The sequence below is a fragment of the Ixodes scapularis genome, unplaced genomic scaffold (genome assembly GCF_016920785.2).
Source record: "Ixodes scapularis isolate PalLabHiFi unplaced genomic scaffold, ASM1692078v2 PGA_scaffold2__306_contigs__length_199485367, whole genome shotgun sequence".
NCBI lineage: Eukaryota > Metazoa > Arthropoda > Arachnida > Ixodida > Ixodidae > Ixodes > Ixodes scapularis.
In genome coordinates, this window is record NW_024609857.1 from 115,152,951 (window position 1) to 115,164,740 (window position 11,790).

The 11,790-nt window shown below is 46.9% G+C and overlaps 1 pseudogene; it reads right to left on the minus strand.

Moving 5' to 3' along the window:
* Positions 1 to 1,285: 1,285 nt before the first annotated feature.
* LOC8050861 lies at positions 1,286 to 6,906 on the minus strand (annotated as a pseudogene).
* Positions 6,907 to 11,790: the final 4,884 nt, after the last annotated feature.

The window sequence follows — 11,790 nt, forward strand, 5'->3', positions numbered from 1 at the left end:
AGACGGCAGGCTCTTTAAATCGACCGGAAAATTCGGTTTCTTAACCTATCGCGTTACGACTTTGTGCAGCGTTGCCCACAGATAATGCTTTTTTTTTTTTTAATTTGCAAAGAACGAACTTGCCTGAGGAAAAAGTAAAGAAAGAAAAAGGCTTAGCTCCTATGGAAACGCAGTGACGCCACCGGTCTTCAAACAACACGGCGCCGTTTCGCACGGGAGACAAGAGATGACGCAACAAACGACGCCAACGAACGAGCACACGGCGCCGAGAGCAGGCCTTTTTAGCAGACGATCTTTTAGACTCAAAAGCGGCGCCCGTTCCGCAGGCGGCGACAGTCGCAGAAACAAAAAAGACAGGCGCGGTAGCAGCAAGGAACTGCAGTTCCTTGTCTGCAAAAGGGCCGGCTCTCGGCGTCGTCTGCTCGTTCGTTGGCGGCAGTTAGCGTCGCGACCGCTTGCGCCATCTCTTGTCTCCCCTGCGAAACGGTGCCGTGTTGTTTGAAGACCGGTGGCGTCGCTGCGTTTCCATAGGAGCTAAGCCTTTTTCTTTCTTTACTTTTTCCTCAAATAAATTCGCTCTTTGCAAATTTTATAAAAAAAAAATGCGCCATCTGTGGGCAACGCTGCACAAAGTCATAGCGCGATAGGTTAGGAAACCGAATTTTCCGATCGATTTAAAGAGCCTGCCATCTCCTTGAATCACCTGGTAGTGTGTGGCTTCCTGGAGTTTGAATTAATAAGAGACTACTGAAGTATATAATTGTTCCATCTCCGAGAAATTCGCCCACATTACAAGGCAGTAGAAAGAAAGCATTGGATGCGGCAGCAACTCTCTCAATCACTCCTCTCTATGCACAGCTTATATTTTTCCACAAAAGCTGGGTTCCTACTCTACTAACGACCCATACTTCCTGAATTATTTAACTAACATGTTTTGTTGCACTTAATGCTCAAAACAATAACACCTTTCATATAAAATTTTTTTTATGTGAACAGTGCAGCTTACCTGGAAACATGCTTTCATAATTGAGATCTTTCTACTCTAGTGGCATTCATGGTACGTGAAGTGTTCACGCGAATAATTGTTCCTCATTCCGGCCACATACTATGAATGCTTTTTAATCTTGTGGGCTACCTGGCGATTCCAAGCGGTTCGTCCAGGCTGCCCCTCCGACAATCATAAATGGTCATCTTGACCGCGAGGGGGCCAAGGGCGACTGGCCACGCGAGCGGCGCTCCGCCGCTGATAAAAGGCCATCGCCGTGGATGCGTGGGGGCGGTTGGGATCGCGGCGCAGGCGATAGCGGTCATTAAATGTTTATGTGTTGTTGAACCGGTGTGCTGTGTCATTCTCCGAGATGAGTAGCAGCAAGGTAAATCCCACAATCTGCACTGAAGTGCCAAAGAGTACTGTGTCATCTCCCGCTAAATATTTTTTCTGCCACTACACTGTTCAACCTTATAACTGCAAAATCCTCAGTATTCTATGGCGTGACTCTGGAGAGCCTACAGGGCTCTAAGTTCCGTCCCGCTACGATGATGATGCTAATGGTGGGACTACAGTGCAACCTTTAGGTTAATCTCGAGGTGAATAGTGGTAGATGCTTATGGTAATTAAAATTACATTTAGGAACTTACTTCTTGGAATGCAGACATCAGCTGCCTTCTTTCCTTCTTGTCGACACCATTTTCTTTTGATGTTAGCCACCTCCACTCGGCTTGAGCCACGTGAAAATGGCAGAGTAGTTGTGTCGCTCCCGTCCATGTGGTTCTGAGTGCTGCCTTCTCTGCACTTGAATTATCTGTCATAAAAGCTGCTGGTGTCTGCAAAATATAAAATTTTAAGAAGATGGTGTAAGTCATATCTATAAAAAGCAGCAATCCTACCACCTACTGACCAGGTATTTATTCCTGCCTGGATTTTCATTTAACTAAACAACCCATGAAATCCCAACAATTAAGAAAAAATATTTTCAGCAAAATATCTGACTTTGTAAAAGAGAACCCACAGCCAGGAGCATGCTCTTCGTCAGCCACAGGTGACAATGATAGAGTTCAGAATGCTTTTGAGGTAATACAATGTATGTAGTCCAAGGTTTCTTAGAATGTCTGAAATCCAAGATTTCTTCAGCTCTTAACAGATGGCACCCCCAGACCATTAAAGACAGCATGGGTGTCGGCATGCACACTGATGCCATCATCCACAGTAAAATTGGGCCCCCAAACCGCCCCCGCCTTTCCCCCCCCCCCCCCCCTCGTTCTCCGTTCGACTTAAACCCAGCTTAGTCTCACTCCAACTAGAGTACAGCGACTCTTAACTCTATCCTCTCACCCAGTAGTAGATCTTATTCCTTCTCTTGGTGCATTCGCTTGGCTGTGGACAGCCTTTATTCTTCAACCCAACCGGTGCGAGGCGACATGTAAGCCCAGTTCCATTTCGGCAGGCCTTAGGCTCTTAATCTGCCTTAGTAATGTAGGTGTTATTTATTTATGACTGGCACATCTCTATCATAAATTTTAAATATAATTGTTTATGACCACGGAAACCACCAACAGCACTTTCATTAAAATAAGAACTATTTTTGAATGCATAGCTTTGTGAAGAGAATCAAACAGGATAACTGGGCGAGTTGGTATGGAATCATAATGGAACAGCGCAAATTTTTGCAAGGACAGAGGAAGGATAGCGCGTTAATAAGGTAGAGAAACATGGGGAGAGCCCGTGCGGCATAAAACACCGCATTGAGTTTGTGCCATGCACCTTGGGTGTAGTATACAAGATACCCTTCACCTGCGGGAAGGTATACGTCGGACAAACGGGGCGGTGCCTCAACATTCACCGGAGGGAACACCGTAGTTCTTTAACAGGTACGGCAACCTCCCACTTAGCGTTACACTGCAAGGACTGCGCCTGCACACCGTTACTTGACAAAGCCGTTGTTTTGTATAAACACAGGGACCAAAAAGCTCGAGAGATTGTTGAAGCTCATAGAATAAAGAAGGAGGGGCCAGCCTGCGTGACTCAGGCTTCCTTGAATTTGCTGGACAGTGAGGTCAAATTTTTAGATCGGGGATGACGCTTATAACATTGTGTAACAGATAGCACCCAATTTTGTGAGGCGCATGCGCATTTTCATCGTGATTAGAGAGTCGTGTTGTCGTATGTTTTTCTTCGTGGTTTCCTGAGAATAAAGCTTTCAGTTGTCAGTCAGCGCTCGTCCTGTCCAGTTCCTTTCTCTGTCCTTGCAAAAATTTGCGCTGTTCCATTATGAAGAGAAGCAACCCAAGTGGCTCCTGCGAATTCCCAAAGTCTTTAAAGTTGCAATCCCCTCTGCTGGTCGCCAGGTTTTGGTATACCTTTGGACATTATTCTGAGTAAATATATCTCACTAGAGAAAAAAAATTTTGGGTGGTGATTTTACACCGGTCTACTGCAGTTTCTATCAAGTATTTGAGCATTATTGATTCCTATTGATTCTTGGCTACTAGTCATTTGCCATGTCATCTTTTGTATGCTTTCATATTTAACTGTGTTCTAAAAATTAAGCATAGAATTAAAGGGGCCCTGCAATCATATTTATTTAAGTGTCTACCTTTTACGGTTTCCATGTCTCTTGGGGTTCGGGCAAGCCTGCGGGCACGGAGACAGTAGCTAAATATCAGTGCGTCATATTTTAACCGGCCGACGCGGAAACCTCCTCCACCTACGAGGGCGACCCGCGTTGCCGAAAGCGCGCAATATGTGACGTCTTTGGTCCTGACCTTACTACTGGTCAGAGCCGCTAAAAGCTTCTTTTTAGTCGAAATACAAAATATAAGTGGCGCGAACTGTTTCAATTATTTATAAAAGTAGTTTTTGTTCACTATTGTATATCAAAAATAAATAAAGAAAAGAAACAAATGCAGTTTTGAAAGTACGGAAACAAGGAATGACCCGTCGACATACCCGGCACCAAGCGGCGGAAAAAATGGTGCATACTAGAAAGGGGTAGTGGGATCAGGCACCAACGTGCGGCAGGCGTAGAAAGGTCCCGGATGTACGCGGCGGTGCTGCAGTCGTATGGGCTCGAGGATCCGGCCGGTTCCGACCGTTCTGAAGGCTTTCGGCGAGTAGGTTTTGCTTGTGGCTTGGCCGTTGGGCGGTATGGCAGCGCGAAGTGGCTTCCATTCTGAACTGATCTTTACCCCGTGTTCGTTGTCGTTTGTGGGCAATGAAGTGTCATGCCGAATTAGTGTTTAGTCGTGCAGCAAATGCAATGCGAGCCGCCCTGGCCGCCTGCTTCATCCAGCCTACCCAGCACATGCTTTAGAGGTGCCCTCTCGAGCCGTCTAGACGGAGTGCGGCAGCCACGAGCACTTGCTGAGCTCACTACCCCTCCTCTAGTTCACAGCCACTCAATCTAGGACCAAGGACGTTAGGAAGGAGGTTATTTTTTGCTTGTTTTTGTAATTTTAATTTGCCTGTAACTTTTAAAATACAGCGACATTCGAGAAAAGAAAAGTTGAATTGAGTTATTACGTCAGTGTGCTCAGGATCGGTGCAAATTAAAAACCAGTCAAAAAGTCGTTGCAGGGCCCCTTTAAACCAACGGGTTTAAGAGACCTTACAGCGCACAGTAGTATTTACTGTTTATTCTAAAATCTCCATAAAACTGTTATTGCTGCTGAAATGTTATGTGTAATTTTTTTTATATATATATTCAAGTATATATACTCACATGTAGCCCTCCAAAGCAGAGAGGGTAGTTCGCCCTCAAGAGGCCAAATGCTGCACAGTACCCATCTGTACTCTGGGAGTTGTGAATTAGCACGGCAATGGGTATGGCTCCCGCCTTTGTAGCTGCTAGCAGCACAGTGGTGGTACTTTGGCCAGCATCACAAGATGACGTAGAGTCTATAAAGATGACTTCACATGCGGAGTTGTGTTCTTGCATACGTCTCATTATTGGCGTCACCACCAGCACTGCCCACGGTGTGCCCTCCTCTGCCTGGACCTTAACGTCGATGCCTGCAAATACAAAGAAAGAACTGCACTGAAGCACATGTACAGCTACTTAAAACTTGTGTTGCATACTGTAAATGGCTTATGTTTCTTGGGACTTTATGTTTGAAAGTTTTTCAGCTTGAAAAAGTATTGCGGCAAATTTATTATGTGGTACATCACTCTACAAATTTCTTTAGAGGGTTCAGAATTTCTTTTTTTTTTTTAATGCCGTGAAAGCCACATTAATGTGGTGTGCGCAGGTGAGCATCAGAAAAGCGCAGGTGAGCATCTATGCATCAGAAAAGTACCTTAAGATTTGTTAATAGTCTTTAATGAGTGAAAATAAAAATGTTTCCAATTGGAAATTTGATTAGAGTCATAGAAAACCTCTAAAATAGTCAATTTTAGGCAGACTTGAGGAATGTGTGAAGCACGAAGGTGCGCTAAAGTACCACTTTTGCAGCAGACAGAAGGCTGGCAAAGCAAAAACACGAGGATAAAATTATCTTTAGTTTTTCGCGTTGCCAGCCTTCTGCCTGCTGCACGAGTGGTATCTTCAGTGCACCCCCGTGCTTCCCGCGTTCCTCAAGTCTGCCTAAAAAAACTGATTTAGGAGTTTCCAACAACTCTTATCAAGTTTCTAATTGGAACCGTACGTTTATTTACGCTAACTAACAAGTTAATAGTAACAAGTTTTAGTTCATTATTTGACGCCTTGTGATAATTATCTCCGTATAACATGTCCCCCGGTCATATAACTGACCTGTGTAGAGCGGATTAAGGTAGCTTTCACGGCATTTATAAGACAATTCTAAACCCTCTAAAAAAAAAAAAGACTATGATAAAGAATGTGCAGCATACCATTTCCAATTGCAAAATTTTGTGCGCATGAAATATTTTGGAACCCCACACTCAACATAATTTAAATGTCAAGCCCAGGAAAATAAAGTCGCTACATTAATATGTTTCACTTAAAGCTTTACATTAACCGCAGATATTTACCATGGCTTGCCTACAGAGGTATTTTCTCCTGAATCTTTTTCACTGGGTCGACAGAACTTCCAAAGTGTTCGCGGCGCCATAGGTCATGCCAGTAGTACACAGTCCTTGCTTGCGGGTTGATTGCACCATTGGCAAGAAGCAAAGGCCCATCCTCTTTGACAGACAGCTTGCTCTCATTGAGTCTCATGGCCTCTGTTGTCCCCATCCAAACGTTGAAATAGCCAAAGAATTCCTCCTTAGTTGTTGCCGTGCTGGGCGGCAGGCAGAGTCCATCTGCGCACTCTATGTTGTGATTGTGTTGCCAGTGGAGCTTGATCACCGCAGCCAGTGGTACCTTCCTTTTAGGAAAAGAGTCATTCTTGATGGTGTTTTTGTTGACCTTTTTTATCTTTATGTCCACCTTTGCAGTGCAGTCTGTCACTCTATTACCGCGCTTCTTGTTGCGGCTATGATGTTGGCAACGCCAAACCTTGTGGAACACCATCCTGCAATCCAAACAAGGTTGAGAGCCTCATTTATGACCTCACTCTTAAAATTATATTTTTCTCATAATCAAGTACCTCATAATTGCCACGTAGAATTTCAAGTGGTTGTACCCAAATTATCTAAAAGATGATCTGAACATCTTTTTCTGAGTTTTTATCCTCGATGCACACTCTTATTAGTAATTTGAGAGAGCCTTAAACAAATTTCTGATTTTTAAAGTGATTAAATAAATTTTGTTATTGCGAATTTCACGTGTTGAGAACATCAATTTTAAGTGTTTGTGGGCTGGACAAAAAGAAATACACAGGGGCATGTGACGAAACTTTGAAGATTACGCCTGCAGACCGCCAGAAAGCAACTAATTAAGTAGCTGTTATGTCGAGTAGACCATCAAATACGTACTTAACAAAAAATCGTCAATTAACAAGGGTGACGATTATTTTCAAATTGAATTGACCAGTATCTTGTCAACAAGAAACCTCGACAGCCAGGGTATACCAGTTTATTCCTGTATAAGAAAATGTTTACCTGGGTATGCACTATTTTAGGCCAGCTTCGATCTGAGTACGAAGGAGAGTATATATGAGGGTGAACAACCTTGATTAAAAGGACTCATCCTAAAACTTTTGAGACATTTAAAGGGGCCCTGCAATCATATTTAAGCGTCTACCTTTTTTGCAGTTTCCACGTCTCTTGGGGTTCAGGCAAGCCAGTGGGCACGGAGAGAGTAACTAAATATCAGTGCGTCGTATTTTAACTGGACGACGCGGAAACCTCCTCCACCTACGAGAGCGACCCGCGGTACCGAAAGCGCGCAAAACGTGACGTCTTTGGTCCTGGGCTTACTACTGGTGAGAGCCGCTAAAAGCTTCTTTTTAGTCGAAATACAAAATATAAGTGGTGCGAACCGCTTCTGTTACTTATAATATGAGTTTTTGTTCAGTATTTTAGATCAGGAAAGAAACAAATGCAGTTTATAAAGTACGGAAAGAAGAAATGACCTGTTGACATACACCCCACCAAGCGGTGGAAAAGGCGGCGCACACTAGAAAGGATTAGTGGGATCAGGCGCCGACACGGAAAGGTTCCGAATGTAGGCGGCGGCGCTGCGGTCGTATCAACAGGAGGATTCGACCGGCTCCGAGCGTTCCGAAGGCCTTTGGCAAGAAGCTTTGTCTTGCGGTTCGGCCGTTTCGCGGTATGGCAGCGCGAAGTGGCTCCCATTCTGAACTTATCTTTACCCCGTGTTTGCTGTCGTTTGTGTTCAATGAAGTGTCATGCAAAATTAGTGTTTAATCGCGCAGCAAATGCAATGAGAGCCGCTCTGGCTGCCCGCTGCATACAGCCTATCCAGAACATGCTTTAGTGGCGCCCTGTCGCGCCGTCGACACGGAGTGCGGCAGCCGTGAGCACTCGCGAAGAGCCCACTATCCCTCCTCTAGTTCACGGCCGCTCAAGCAACCAAGGACGTCATGAGGGAGGTTATTTTTTGCTTGTTTTTGTAATTTTAATTCGCCTATAACTTTTAAAATAAAGCGAATTTCGAGAAAATAAAAGTTCCACTAAGTTACTACGTTCAGTGTGCTCAGGTTCGGTGCAAACTAAAAACCAGTAAAAAGGCACCTTTAAGAAATGAGGTTGCTTTTAGCTTACTTGCATCACCATCATATGTATTGTGAGACATATTTTGTAAATTATGTATATAATTTAGGCATAATTTACAAAATATATACATTTTGATAATAAATAAAAATGTATATGGCAACCATTTGTGCATTCCATGATTTTATGCATGGTAATTAACATCTTATTTCAAGAGCAGAACTACTATCCAACTTGTAAAACTGTGATAGAAAGTTGTACCAACCACGAGTATTGTAAGCGACCAAGCTAATCTAGCTTTTTTTGTACTGTTGCATTGAAATTAAATAACAATTTTTTTTAATTTTTGGTACCTGAAAATTAAAAAATTAAAAATTATTGTACAAAGGGGGAAAAAAACTATTCAACTACTCATTTCACGGCAGAAATAGTGCCTATTGCCTAAACAATGCAGAAATTATATTCTCACTTTAGCAGTTCAGACCAGTTCAAACTGGTTTGAACCATTATTTTTACTCCCCGGAACTGAACCATAACTGAACTGAAAGCCGTGAACCTGAGCACAAACCAAACGGATAAATATTTTGGTTCGACACTCTGATTTGAATCACCCTCCCTGGATATATTTAAAAATATGTAAATATTTTTAACTTAATTACATTCCTGCTCAAGTAACTTGAAGCTATAACTTAATTATATTGTAAGGACAATTTTTTCAGCTCTGATTACCAAGAACAGACTATGCTTTGGCAATGAACTCAAAATACACCCAAGCTACTGTTCCATTAGGTTTGTGTTGTGCAAATTTGCAGTTTTCGGCAAAATAATTTCTGGGTAGATTTTTCTCAATATCTTGAAAGACAAAGACTGCCATGTTGGCTAAGTTGTGTCCTCCAGCCAAACTATATTTTTATAAGTTACATCAATATTGCCGCGCGCAGACTTGCAGAAGGTTCTCGTTTATTCTTGCTGCGAACATAACTTCTATCGTTTTTGTTGTTCTAGAAAGTGCGTGTTCATTCTCGCCCCAAGCGCGCTACGCTCGAACCTTCCCCGCCGAATCTTCGAGATAGTGACTCACTCTAGATAAGAGGCCGCCCGCAACCTTGTCGAGTCAGTTTTCGCCCAGCGTTGGACTGTGCTGCTACGCCGATTTCGACGCCCGCGACGCTCCTTTATTATCTTTGGTACCCTTTTATTTTTGGCACAAGTTCGCCACATTAAACGTTTATTTCTTTCTGTTTATTTATTGTTTATTGGTCACCACCCGTGACATTTTGGTGGAGGTGCGGGGTACCGCATGCCCGTGCAGCGTTCCCCTCCCAGGACCCGCAGTACAAGCCCGACTCCAAGCTCGCTGAGAAGATCACTCAGCGCGGAACCTGAAACTCGGACCAGCCGCCGCACCAAGGGAGAGGATCCGGAGTACGGTTTGCTCCTGGACAAACCCAAGCCGAAGAAGACGACGATGGACAACCAGTCGCAGGCCCCCGCCGCTCCTGCCGTCGTCTACCTACCCGTCGCTCCTCGGACACCGGCTCCCTTCCACGGCGAAAGCCACGAAGACATCGACGACTGGGTCCAACAGTACGAACGAGTGGCCCGTCATAACGGGTGGACACCGGAAGAGTGTCTGCAAAACGCTTACTTCTCCTTGGAAGCCACCGCCCTGAATTGGTTCGAGAACCACGAAGCTTCGATCACTTCCTGGGAGCAACTCAAGGCTGAGTTGCGAAGAACGTTCACGAACCAACAACGAAGAGAACGCGCGGAAGAGCTTCTTCAAGCGAGGGTTCAAGGCCCTAACGAGAGCGTCGTTAGCTTCGTGGAAGATGTCCTGCGACTGAGCAACCGCGCCGATCCCGAAGCATCCGAAGCAAAGAAGCTCAGAGTCTTGATGCGTGGCGTCAAGGAAAACATTTTCGGTGGTCTTGTGCGGAGCCCGCCTACCACCGTCGAAGGCTTCATGACGGAGGCCACCAACATCGAACGTGCCCTTCAAGCACGAGCCACCCACTATCACCGAGTTCCCGGCGTCGGTTCCTTTTCGCTTTCCGGCTGCAACACCACGGACATGCGCGAGATGATCCGAGACGTCGTCCGGGAAGAGATCAAGAAACTTCTACCTGCCGCCGCAAGCCCAGCTTCGCCCTCAATCGCCGAGATTGTCAGGGAAGAAGTCCAGCAAGCGCTGCAGCCTGAGGTTCTCGTCAGCACCGCTCCGGAACCACCGACGTTGAGTTACGCCGCAGTGGCCCGGCGGCCACCGCCTCCTCGTCGCACCTATGTCACGCCGCCCCGACGTCAGTCTCCTGCGCCGCAGCACGACCGACGCCACGACGACCAGGTCCAGTACGCCTGCCCGGAGCCTCGCGCACCCCGCAAGACCGACGTGTGGCGAACGCCCGACCGACGTCCTCTGTGCTTCCATTGCGGGGAAGCGGACCACACCTACCGCCGATGCCCATACCGACGACTCGGGCTACGCGGGTTCCACCCGAACGACCCGCGCCCCCGTCATGGTGAACGCCCTCGGGAGATCGACGAGTACCTGCGACGACCTCAGTCCCCCGAGCCTGCGTCCCGCCGAGGGTTCCGGTCGCCTTCGCCACGACGTCCAGCTTCGCCGATGCACCGACCCCGACGTGAAAGCCTGTCACCCCTCGCTCCTCGGAGGGGAAACTAGGCGCGGCAACCCCTGGAGGTGGAGTTGCCGAAGACGACCGACGTAAAGACCCTCCAAGAACGACGGAGCGCTCCCACTCTCCCGACGCCACGCATCGCAACGAAGCTTCTGCATCGGTGTCCAACAACCTAAACGTTGTTATCGACGGCCAGGACGCATCAGCACTCGTGGACACCGGAGCAGACTACTCAGTCTTGAGTGGGAGGCTCTCCCGCCGTCTTCGAAAAGTCACGACGCCATGGGATGGACCTCAAATACGAACCGCCGGAGGGCACCTCATCACGCCGGTTGGGAGATGCACTGCCCGCGTCGAGATCCATGGTGAGACGTGCCCTGTCAAGTTCGTCGTTCTGCAAGACTGTTCGAGGGACATTATTCTCGGAATGGACTTTCTCTGCGAGTATGGCGCCGTCATCGACCCCAGAGCAAACCGGCTAACTCTGCGAAAACCTGCTTCACCACCGGAGGAACCCAAAGCGACGTCATCCGCGGTCCGAGTCCTCGCAACTCACGTAAACTTACCGCCGCGGTCGAGTGTTTTCGTACCTGTCGGGATCACCGAAGCTTTCTGCGGCGAAGTTCTGCTCGAGGGGAGCCTCCAGTTGCTTCTAGGAAGAGGAATAGGCGTCGCAAGAGGGGTAGCAGAACTCCAGAATGGCCGCGCTGTGGTCCTCATGACGAACTTCCGAAACGAAGCGCAACACTTCACGAAAGGGGCAGCCGTTGGCCACGTCGAGGAACTTCGAAACTCCGCGGAAATCGCCGCCATTGCTGACGAATCCTCGCCACCTCAGCAAGACAGTACGTCGCCGGGGCAACTCGACATTGACCCTAAACTTCCGGGCCTGAAATGACGTCAGCTGATTAACCTCCTCGCCGAATACCGCGACTGCTTTGCGACGTCGTCGAAGGTGCGCCAAACCGCCGTTGCGAAGCACCGCATCGTTACCGAGGACGACGCGCGCCCTGTGCACCGATCTCCATACAGAGTGTCCGTCAAAGAAAGGCAGGTGATCCAGGAGCAAGTTCA